Below are 11,034 nucleotides of genomic sequence, written 5' to 3' on the forward strand. Positions count from 1 at the left end.
CCATGACCCACCCATCTTGGGTTGCCCCACGGGCATGGCTTAGTTTCATTTTAGATAAGGCTGTGATCCTAGTGTTATTAGTTTGACTAGTTTTATGTGAGTGTGGTTTCAGTGTGTCTGCCCTCTGATGCCCTCTTGCAACACCTGCAGCGGTGAGGAGATATCCTTCATCCAAGGTAAGGAGCAGCAGCTGTGCTTTGCTGGCACAGTTGTGAAGAGATACCCCACGCCCAAGTGCACACTAGAAGTCATATTAGAGTTTCTCATGTTATCCTATTTTCTTTCTGCTCACACCACACTCCATCTCCCAGGCTAGACATTTCTAACATTTCACTCATCTTCTCCAGTCAATCTAATATCAAGTCCTAATTTTTAAAAATTCTTTTGCATTATTTTAAAATGTGCCCTTTTATCTCACTCAATTTCTTCTCAGTTTTGCCTGAAGCAATTTCTACTGACTCTTAACTAGTCTCCCTGCCTGACCTTTGGAGATGTTTTCTCCCAGTCTGTGGCTTGCCTTATCATGCTCCAAGTGTTGTCTACTGTGGAGCAATTTTTAATTTTAATAAAGTTGATCTTATCAATTATATCTTTCATGAATCATGCATTTCATATTGTATCAAAAAAATCATCACCATATCCAAAAGCATCTATTTTGACCCTGTGTTGTATTCTAGGAGTTTTACAGTTTTTCACCTTACACTGAAGTTTGTGATCCATTCTGAGTTCATTTTTGTGAAGAGTGTAAGGTCTGTGTCAAGATTTAATTTTTCCATGTGGATGTTAAGTTGCTTCATCACCAGTTTTGAAGACTATCTTTGCTCTATAGTATTGTCTTTGCAGTATTGTCTTTGCTTCTTTGTCAAAGATCATTTGACTATATTCATGTGGGTCTTATTTCTAGGTCCTTAATTCTATTACATTGATTCTTTTACCAATAACACAGTCTTGAATACTGCAGATTTGTAGTAAGTCTTGAAGTTGCCTAGTTTAAGTCCTTCAGTTTTGTTCTCTTCCAATATCAAGTTGGCTATTCCAGACCCTTTGCCTTCAGTTTTTCATTATTCACAAAATTACTTGCTAGATTTTTATTGGAATTACACTGAATCTAAATTAAGTTGAGATAAACTGAAATCCTGACAGTGTTGTTTCTTCTCATGGAATATCTTCCCATTTAATTATTCTTTGATATCATTTATCAAATTTTACAGGTCTCTCACATAGATCTTGTATATACTTAGATCTACACCTAAGTATTTCATTTTGAAGGGGTACTAATCCAAATTGTATTGTGCTTTTCATTTTAAATTTCACTTGATTATTTCTTGTATATAGGAAAGTGATTGACATTTGTGCTTTAACTTCATTTCTTACAATCTTGCTAAAAATGCTCATTAGATCCAGAAGTTTGGTTTTGCTTTATTCTTGTATTTTTGTCAATTCACTAGTATTTTCACACAGATTATCATGATCATCTGCCAACAGAGAGAGTTTTCCTTCTTCTCATCCAGTCTTATACCTTTTATTTCCTTTTCCTATCTTATTACATTAGCAAGACCTTCCAGTATAATGTTGAAAAGAAGTATTGAGAGGAGTCATCCTTGCCTTGCCTGTGATCTTAGTGGGAAACTTCTCACCATTAAGTACAATGTTTTCTGGTAAATTTTTTTTGTCGCAAGTTGAGGATATTCCCCTCTAGTCCTAGTTTACTGGGAGTTTTTAACAAGAACGAGTGTTGGATTTCATCAAATGCATTGGTTTGGTTTTTTTCTTTTCTTTTGTTTTTGCATCTATGTTGTGATCATGTGATTTTTCTTTTTTAGACTGTTGATGTGATGGGTTACATTAATTGATATAACAATGCTGAATTAGCCTTGCATACCTGGGATAAATCCCACTTGAGCATGGAGTATAGTTCTTTTTATACAGTGTTGGATTCAATTTGTTAATATTTTGTTGAAGATTTTTACATCTATGTTTAGGAGAGATACTGGTTTATAATTTTATTTTCTTGTAATGTCTTTGTCTGGTTTTGAAATTTGGGTAATAATAAAAACAGCCTCATAGAATGAATTAGGAGGTATTCCCTTTGTTTCCATTCTCTGAAAGAAATTGTAGAGTTTATACAATTTCTTCCTTATATACTTAGTAAAATTCATTAATGAACACTTCTGATGCTGTTTTGTAAGATTATTGCCTATTCATGCAATTTGTTTACTAGATGTCAACCTACTCGCACTGTTTATTCCTTCATGTGTGAAAGTGAAATTGAAAGTCGCTCAGTCATGTCCGACTGTTTGTGATCCCGTGGACTACAGAGTCCATGGAATTCTCTAGGCCAGAATACTGGAGTGGGTAGCCTTTCCCTTCTCCAGGAGATCTTCCCCACCCAGGGATCAAACCCAGGTCTCCCACATTGCAGACGGATTCTTTACTAGCTGAGCCAGAAGGGAAGCCTTTCATTTGTGAAGTTTGGCAAATTGCATCTTTCAAGGAACAGCTCCATTTCATCTAAGTTATCCAAGTTGTGAGCATAGAATTCATCATAATGTTCCTTTCTTATTCTTTTAAGGTCCCTGGATCTACAGTGATGTCTATTCTTTCATTTCTAATGATAGCAACCTGTGCTCTCTCTCTCTCTTTTTTTTTTATCTTCTTCTTACTTTTGTTGTTCAGGCACCAAGTCTTTTAGAATGGCTAAAAGATAATCAGTTTTACTAATCTTTTCAAAGAAACAGATTTTGGTTACACTGTTCTATATTGATTTCCCACTTTCAGTTTCATTGATTTCTGCTCTAATTTTTATTATTTCTTTTCACTGGTTTAATTTGGATTTAATTTACTCTTCCTTTTCTAGTCTCCTAATGTGGAAACTTGAATGACTGAACTTAGACCTTTCTTCTTTTACTAATATATGCATTCAATGCTATCTGTTTCCAAAGCACTGCTTCTACTACATCCCACACATTTTGACCACTCATATTTTCATTTCATTTTCAAAATAATTTTAATCATAAATAAACTTAATAATTTCTCTTGAGATTTTTTCTTTCTCTTGTGTGATGGGGGTTGCCTAATCTCTACCTATTTGGGGATTTTTTAGTCAGATTTCTAGTTTAATTCATTGTGATCTGAGGGCAGATGTTGTATAATTTCTATTTGTTTAAGTTTTTCAAGATGTGCTTTATGGCCCCAAACGTGGTCTGTCTTGAAGAATGTTTCATGTGAACTTGAGAAGAATGTGTTTTCTTCTGTTTTAGATGAGGTAGTCTATAGATGTCAATTGTATCCAGCTGATTGATGGTGTGTTGAGTTCAACTATGTCCTTACTGATTTTCTGCCTGTTGGATCAGTGCGTTTCTGATAAAGGGATGTTGAAATCTACACCAATGACAGTGGCTTCAGTACTTCTCCTTGCAGGGCTACCACTTGCTGCCTCATACAGATTAATGCTCTGCTGTTAGTCACATATGTATATTGTTACACCTTCTTAAAGAACTGACACTTTGTTGTTATGGATGCATTTCTTCATCCTTGATAACTTTCTTTGCTTTGAAGAGTGCTTGTTCTGAAATTAGTACGACCATCTCTTTTCTTTTGCTTAGTGGTAGCATGATGTATTTTTCTATATTCATTAATTTTTAATATACATGTGACCGTATTTAAAGTAGATTTCTTATAGACAACATATAGTTGTTTCTTAGTTTTATATGATGCACTCTGACAATATTTGTCTTTGTATTGGTGCATTTAGACCATGGACATTCAAGTGATTACTGATATTTTGGGATTAATAGCTACCACTTTGTTGTTTTATATTTGTTGCTCTTAGTCTTTGTTCCTATTTTTGTCTTCCACTCTTTTTCTTCCTTTGTGGCTTTAATTAGCATTTCATACTATTCCACTTTCTTTCCTTTTCTACATGTCAGTTATGCATACCCTGGAGTTTGCAATACACTTTTGCAACTAATCCAAGTCCAGTTTTAACTAACACTATACCATTTCATGGGTAGCGTATTTTATAGTAACAAAATAATTCTAATTCCTTCCTACCATACCTTGTATCCTTGCTTGTTATTAATTTCACTTATGCATAAGTATCTATCTATATATATGATATACACATATTTATAGATATTTAAATATACTGTTGCTATTGTTTTCTTCAGCAAATTATCTGTTAGCTCAAATAAGAATAAGAAAAGTAAAAAATTTTATTTTACCTTCATTTATTGCTTGTTTCCAACATTTCCCCATCTATTTCCCATGAAGTGATGGGACCAGATGCCATGATCTTCGTTTTCTGAATGTTGAGCTTTAAACCAACTTTTTCACTCTCCACTTTCACTTTCATCAAGAGGCTTTTTAGTTCCTCTTCATGGGAAATAGATGGGGAAACAATGGAAACAGTGTCAGACTTTATTTTGGGGGGCTCCAAAATCACTGCAGATGGTGACTGCAGCCATGAAGTTAAGAGATGCTTACTCCTTGGAAGAAAAGTTATGACCAACCTAGATAGCATATTCAAAAGCAGAGACATTACTTTGCCAACAAACGTCTGTCTAGTCAAGGCTATGGTTTTTCCAGTAGTCATGTATGGATGTGAGAGTTGGACTGTGAAGAAAGCTGAGCACCGAAGAATTGATGCTTTTGAACTGTGGTGTTGCAGAAGACTCTTGAGAGTCCCTTGGACTGCAAGGAGATCCAACCAGTCCATCCTAAAGGAAATCAGTCCTGAATGTTCATCGGAATGACTGATACTGAAGTTGAAACTCCAATACTTTGGCCACCTAATGTGAAGAACTGACTCATTTGAAAAGACCCTGATGCTGCGAAAGATTGAAGGTCGGAGGAGAAAGGAAAGACAGAGGATAAGATGGTTGGATAGCATCACAGACTGAATGCACATGAGTTTTTAGCAAGCTTCGGGAGTTGGTGATGGACAGGGAAGCCTACCGTGCTGCAGTCCATAGGGTTGCAAAGAGTTGGACACAAATAAGTGACTGAACTGAACTGAACAGTGCTTCTGAGGCCTGGCTGCAGTACCCTGAAAGTGAAAGTGTTGGTCATTCAGTCATGTCTGACTCTTTGAGGTCCCATAGACTGCAGCCTTATGGACAGCAGAGTCTGGTGAGCCCAGCCCATGGGGTCACAGAGTTGGACACAGCAGAGCAACTAACCCATTAGACTATAGCCCTGTAACCAGGCTCATCTCTCCATGGAATCAGGTAGCCATCCCTTCTCCAGGGGATCTTCTCAACCCAGCAATCAAACCCAGGTGTCTAGCATTGCAGGCAGATTCTTTACATCTGAGCTACCAGGGAAGCCCTCAAAGGGAACCATGCTGCCTGAACAGGGACTTGAACCCTGGATCCTCAGGTTAAAAGTCTGATGCTCTACCAGTTGAGCTATTCAGGCAGTGCCCTGGAGGGTTGATAAATGGTACATCTACCCAAAGCTGTCATATGCAGTTGGGAACAGTTATGAGACACAATTAACATAAATAAATTAATTTTTTTAAGTTATGTGAAATATCGTTATATCATCCTATGAAACAATCTTTAGTATCTTGTTAAGTAAGGTGGGAAGGAAAAAGGTATAAAGCATATTAGCAAAAGAAGGCAAAAGATGAACATAAATACATTTTTCTTATGTTTAAAAACTGGGAGGAGAAATCAAAATTGTTTCCAAAATTCACCCACAGACACAAGAGGGTGACAGAGTGGAGGATTCTGAGACAAAAGTTAGGTTTTTTTAACTACGTATTGTTTTTTGGGTTTGATTTAGGAAACATATACAAATGTTACATAATTATTAACAATTTTTAAAAACAATTTCTAAAAATAGAAAGCTAAATGAAGCAAATGAACTTAACTGCATATTGATTTTGTATCATAACCACACAGAGTGTAACTACTGCATGTAATGTGAAAATAAAACTAGTACTAAATTACCCAAAGGTTTTAAGAACTACAAAAACATATTAAGCTATAGCCATTTATCATATTCTTGTTGGTAGTGTTGAGATTGTTACTCTGAGACTATTTTGTGTGTACTGTGGGTTAAAACAAATTAACTTTAATGTTGTTGAGAATTTAACGTGAAAGGAAGTAGATATAGATGTAAATAATGTAGGAATAAAGAAAAGAATCTTAGTCCTATAGTTAAGTTGGGAGAGTCAAAATAAGTTCATGAAAATATTTTCTATTTTTCTTGTTATGGTTTTGCAGATACACCCATCATTTAAAAATGCGCATTTAATTTCCAAATACATGGAGTTTCTTAAGTATCTTTTATATTAATTCCTCATTTTGATGTTCAGTTCAGTTCAATCACTCAGTCGTGTCTGACTCTTCGCAACCCCATGGACTTCAGCACACCAGGCCTCTCTGTCCATCACCAACTCCTGGAGTTTACTGAAACTCAAGTCCATTGAGTCAGTGATGCCATCCAACCATCTCATCCTCTGTCGTCCCCTTCTCCTCCCACCTTCAGTCTTTCCCAGAATCAAGGTCTTTTCCAGTGAGTCAGCTCCTCACATCAGGTGGCCAAAACATTGGAGTTTCAGTTTCAACATCAGTCCTTCCAATGAATATTCAGGACTGATTTCCTTTAGGATGGACAAGTTGGATCTGCAGTCCAAGGGACTGTCAAGAGTCTTGTCCAACATCACAGTTCAAAAGCATCAATTTTGATATTAATTTCTCATGTAAATGTTTCTTCTCTGCAATCACCCCCTGTAGGGTTTTTTTTTTTTTTTCGTCTCCTAACTTTATTGAGGCTTTCAATGGCTAAGCCAAAGAGCTTTCTTGGTAAATGTCACACAGCACTTGAAAATATGAGGACTATTTTCAAATATCTTTTGATATTGATTTCTAACATAATCCACAGTGATAAGAGAACAAACTCTGTATGATTTCAGTACCTTTAGACCATGAAATTTCTGCATTTCATTTTATGGCCCTGGATATGTTCCAGTGTCTTCTAGTTTATAGTCTGTAGGAACTTGAATATAATTTGTATCCTCCTGTTGTGTGAAAATTGTTGTTTCATGGTGCTTTTCAGGTCTACTATATCCTTCTACTTTTCTATATTTTCATTCTATTAATTTTTGAGAGTCTGATATTGAAAATCCAACTAAAAGTCTTAATTTACCTACTCAAAAAAGTTATAACAAATAGTGTAACTATATGTAACTTTGTTCTATACGTTCTAAGGTTTCTAAAAATGCATTATCACACTTCCATAGTTTGAAAATAAAAAAATAAAGAGAAAAAAATGAGTTCATCAAATACGTTGTCTTAAAATATACATATGTTTCTTAACTCTAGCCCTAAAGTGGTGTGTGTGTGTGAAGTCGCTCAGTCGTGTCTGACTCTTTGCGACTGCATGGACTTTAGCCTACCAGGCTCCTCCTTCCATGGGATTCTCCAGGCAAGAGTACTGGAGTGGGTTACCAATTCCTTCTCCAGGAGATCTTCCCAACCCAGGGATTGAACCCGGGTCTCCCACATTCCAGGCAGATGCTTTAACCTCTGAGCCACCAGGGAAGCCCATCACCCAAAAGTGGTACCCAGCATCAACCCAAGCCTACAGAGGACAGCCAGTATGACATGATGACTAGTCAATTTCTCTTCTCTTTAGTGAAGAGAGTATCTCCTGGGTCCCCCTGGGAAACAGTCAACTGATGGGTTCTCTAGTTTTGTATAATTAATCCACACCACTCTACCCATTCCTATTAGCCTTTTAAATCATTTTCTCAGTCCTCAGCTAAGACAGTCCTAGAATCTGAATTTCATTTATTGTAGTTTGTTTTTTCTTCCACAAGCTTCAAGGAACCAACCACCCCAGCAGTGCATTAGGAATGATTCCAGGCATACTTGTCAGAACATTAGGTCCTGATTCATGGAAGGATAAGCCCAATCAATGTACTCTCACTTATCCCACTTTATATTCTGTCCCTCAGCTCCAGCACTTTGAAGTCCATTCTAAAACATTTTACCTTGCTTTCTGCCAAAATATATTAGCCAGATCTAATTTGGGGTGACTTGGTTTGGGGGTGACTAAGCCCTTTTCCTCCCACAAAATGAACAATAATTTCCAGCTGGCCCATGCTGAGACCTAATCTTAGTTATTGGTTTAGAATAGAAAGTTGTAAAGGCAGATCCAAGGAGGGCAAGTGTCATCTTATGAGGTTGCTGCCTCAGATGAGGACTTTGCATGGTATCTAGGCAATGGAGAATGGGGGAGTGGGTCCGTTCTACTGGAAAATTGGGAAACTGAGAGTTGGAGATTTTCAAGTACATCTGTTAGGGGAAACACTGACTGAAACTGCCCAGCCTGGCCAGGAACTACAGTAACAATTTGCATGAGCACTTCCTGGTAAGGAGCATGAAATTAACAAGCCACCACCAATCAGAAGAATTCAGGAAAGATCAAAAGGAGACACCAGTCTTTAAGTCCTAATGACCTCTCAGAATCCTTCTCATTGGCAGAGCAGTGCAACACTACCAGGAAGGACCTTGAGTCAGACTGATTGGCCAGAGATGACCTGGAAACAAACCCCATCACCATAAAACCTGAGACTGCAAGCCACATGGCAGAGGAGTTCTTCCAGTTTCCCTCACCCCACTGCTTTCCTCCTGAGAACCCCTTCCCAGGAAAGTTTCTTGGCTTGTCAGGACATGTGTCTCCTTGGATAATTCATTTCCAAGTGCTACACAACATCCTACTCTTGGTTCCTGGAAGAGGTTCCTCTTCCTGCAGCATATCCACTCAACATCCCTGTCTTACGGCTGCATCTCTAGGGCCTCAGCCCTTCCCTAAGGGTCTTGACTTGACTCTAGAAGACTTTATTGGTGGCATATACACAGTCTTCTAACTCTATTAATCTCACAATTAGGTCCAAGGCCTAATTTTCTGTACCATCTTCCCTCTTGCTTCAGAATGTGAGATTCTCTGTAAATGCTACCCCAGAGGCCTCTGGCTTTCACACTGTAGCTTAAGTTGATGGCTGACTGACTCGACTCAGTTATTTTCTTTCTTTGGCATTTAACAACAAGCAGCCAAATCCAAAATTTTTATGATGATTATTGCCCCTTTACCTCTTAATCACTTGAGAAGCTGTATTAACAGTGCATCTTCCCTAGTATTCCTAAGACAGTCAACCACAGGTCTCACTAATTGTGATGTTACAACATACCAAGCACTGTGTCATCATCACACTTCCATCAGAAACATTAATTACTGTTGCCATCTGGTCAAGCGCTATCCAGTTCCAGAACCCCACTCCTATCAGCTGTTTTGTCTGCTGGTACCCCTAGAAGGAAGTACTGATTAAAGCATTCAGTGCAAGTAGTTTATCTGTGAGGTGATCCTAGGAAATACCAGTACAGTCGGGGTGTAAGTTAAGAAAGAAAAAGAACCTGTGGTCTGGTACTGGAGATGGAGGAAGGCTAAAATGTCATTAAAATAAGAAGTTAAGTATCCTCAGAAAAAGAACTACTTTGATTTCAATAGAAAGTAAACGGGAAAATCAAAAGGGGGGGAAGAGAATAAAAGAAGTTTTATTTAATTCCAAAACTATTTGATTTTAAAAACTTAAAGTAACAGAAGTTATTAATAATTTTAAAGCCCTTTCTAATGTACTTTATATTATTTCCTTAATTTTCAAGGTCTAAATTGTATTAGTCAGTGATGCAGCCTCTAGGCTATGCATATCCTGAAACCGTGTTAGCATTTTTTAAGATTCTATTGTGATGTTTGCTGTAAGATTGGCAATATTTAAATAATTCTTGCCTGCAGCACATCATTGCAAGCTGTGAATTTATTAAATTTGAAAAGACACAGGCGAAGATTCATTTTTTAAATTAATTTATTTTTTATTGAAGGATAATTGCTTTACAGAATTTTGCTGTTTCCTGTCAAACCTCAACATGAATCAGCCATAGGTATACATATATCCCCTCCTTTTTGAAACTCCCTTCCATCTCTCTTTCTCTCCTCATCCCACCCCTCTAGGTTGATACAGAGCCCCTCTTTGAGTTTCCTGAATCATGCAGCAAATTCCCATTGGCTATCTATTTTACATATGGTAATGTAAGTTTCCATGTTACTCTTTCCATACATCTCACCCTCTCCTCCCCTCTCCCCATGTCCATAAGTCAATTCTATATGTCTGTTTCTCCACTGTTGCTCTGTAAATAAATTCTTCAGTACCATTTTTCTAGATTCCATATATATGTGTTAGAATACAGTATTTATCTTTCTCTTTCTGACTCATTTCACTCTGTAAAAGAGGTTCTAGGTTCATCCACCTCATTAGAACTGACTCAAATGTGTTCCTTTTTTATGGCTGAGTAATATTCCATTGTGTATATATACCAAAAATTCTTTATCCATTCATCTGTCAATGGACCTCTAGATTGCTTCTATGTTCTAGCTACTGTAAATAGTGCTAGGATACATGTGTCTCTTTCAATTTTGGTTTCCTCAGGATATAAGCCTAGGAGTGGGATAGCTGGGTCATATAGTGGTTTTATTCCTAGATTTTAAAGGAATCACCATGCCATTTTTCATAGTGGCTATATCAATTTTACATTCCCACCAACAGTGTAACAGCATTCCTTTTTCTCCACACCCTTTCCAGCCTTTGTTATTTCTAAATTTTTAAAGAAGGCCATTCTGACAGAGAGGAGCAACCCCACATCCAAGGAGCAGTGGCTGCGTGGGTGCAGGAGGGCCGAGAGGAGCTACTACACATTTAAGGTCAGGAGGGGCGGTGGTGAGGAGATAACCCTCGTCCAAGGTAAGGAGCAGCGGCTGAGCTTTGCTGGAGCAGCCGTGAAGAGATACCCCACATCCAAGGTAAGAGAAGCCCAAGTAAGGTGGTAGGTGTTGCAAGAGGGCATCAGAGGGGAGACACACTGAAATCATAATCACAGAAAACTAGTCAATCTAATCACACTAGGACCACAGCCTTGTCTAACTCAATGAAACTAAGCCATGCCATGTGGGGCCACCCAGGACAAGTGG

General features: G+C 37.8%; 1 non-coding gene across 1 annotated transcript; it reads right to left on the bottom strand.

Moving 5' to 3' along the window:
• Positions 1-5,345: 5,345 nt before the first annotated feature.
• On the bottom strand, positions 5,346-5,418 carry TRNAK-UUU (transfer RNA lysine (anticodon UUU)). Its single transcript has one exon. It is a non-coding gene; the product is annotated as a tRNA-Lys (tRNA).
• Between the last annotated feature and the right edge of the window lie 5,616 nt (positions 5,419-11,034).

Source organism: Ovis canadensis, chromosome 3 (assembly GCF_042477335.2).
Source record: "Ovis canadensis isolate MfBH-ARS-UI-01 breed Bighorn chromosome 3, ARS-UI_OviCan_v2, whole genome shotgun sequence".
In the NCBI taxonomy this organism is placed as follows: domain Eukaryota; kingdom Metazoa; phylum Chordata; class Mammalia; order Artiodactyla; family Bovidae; genus Ovis; species Ovis canadensis.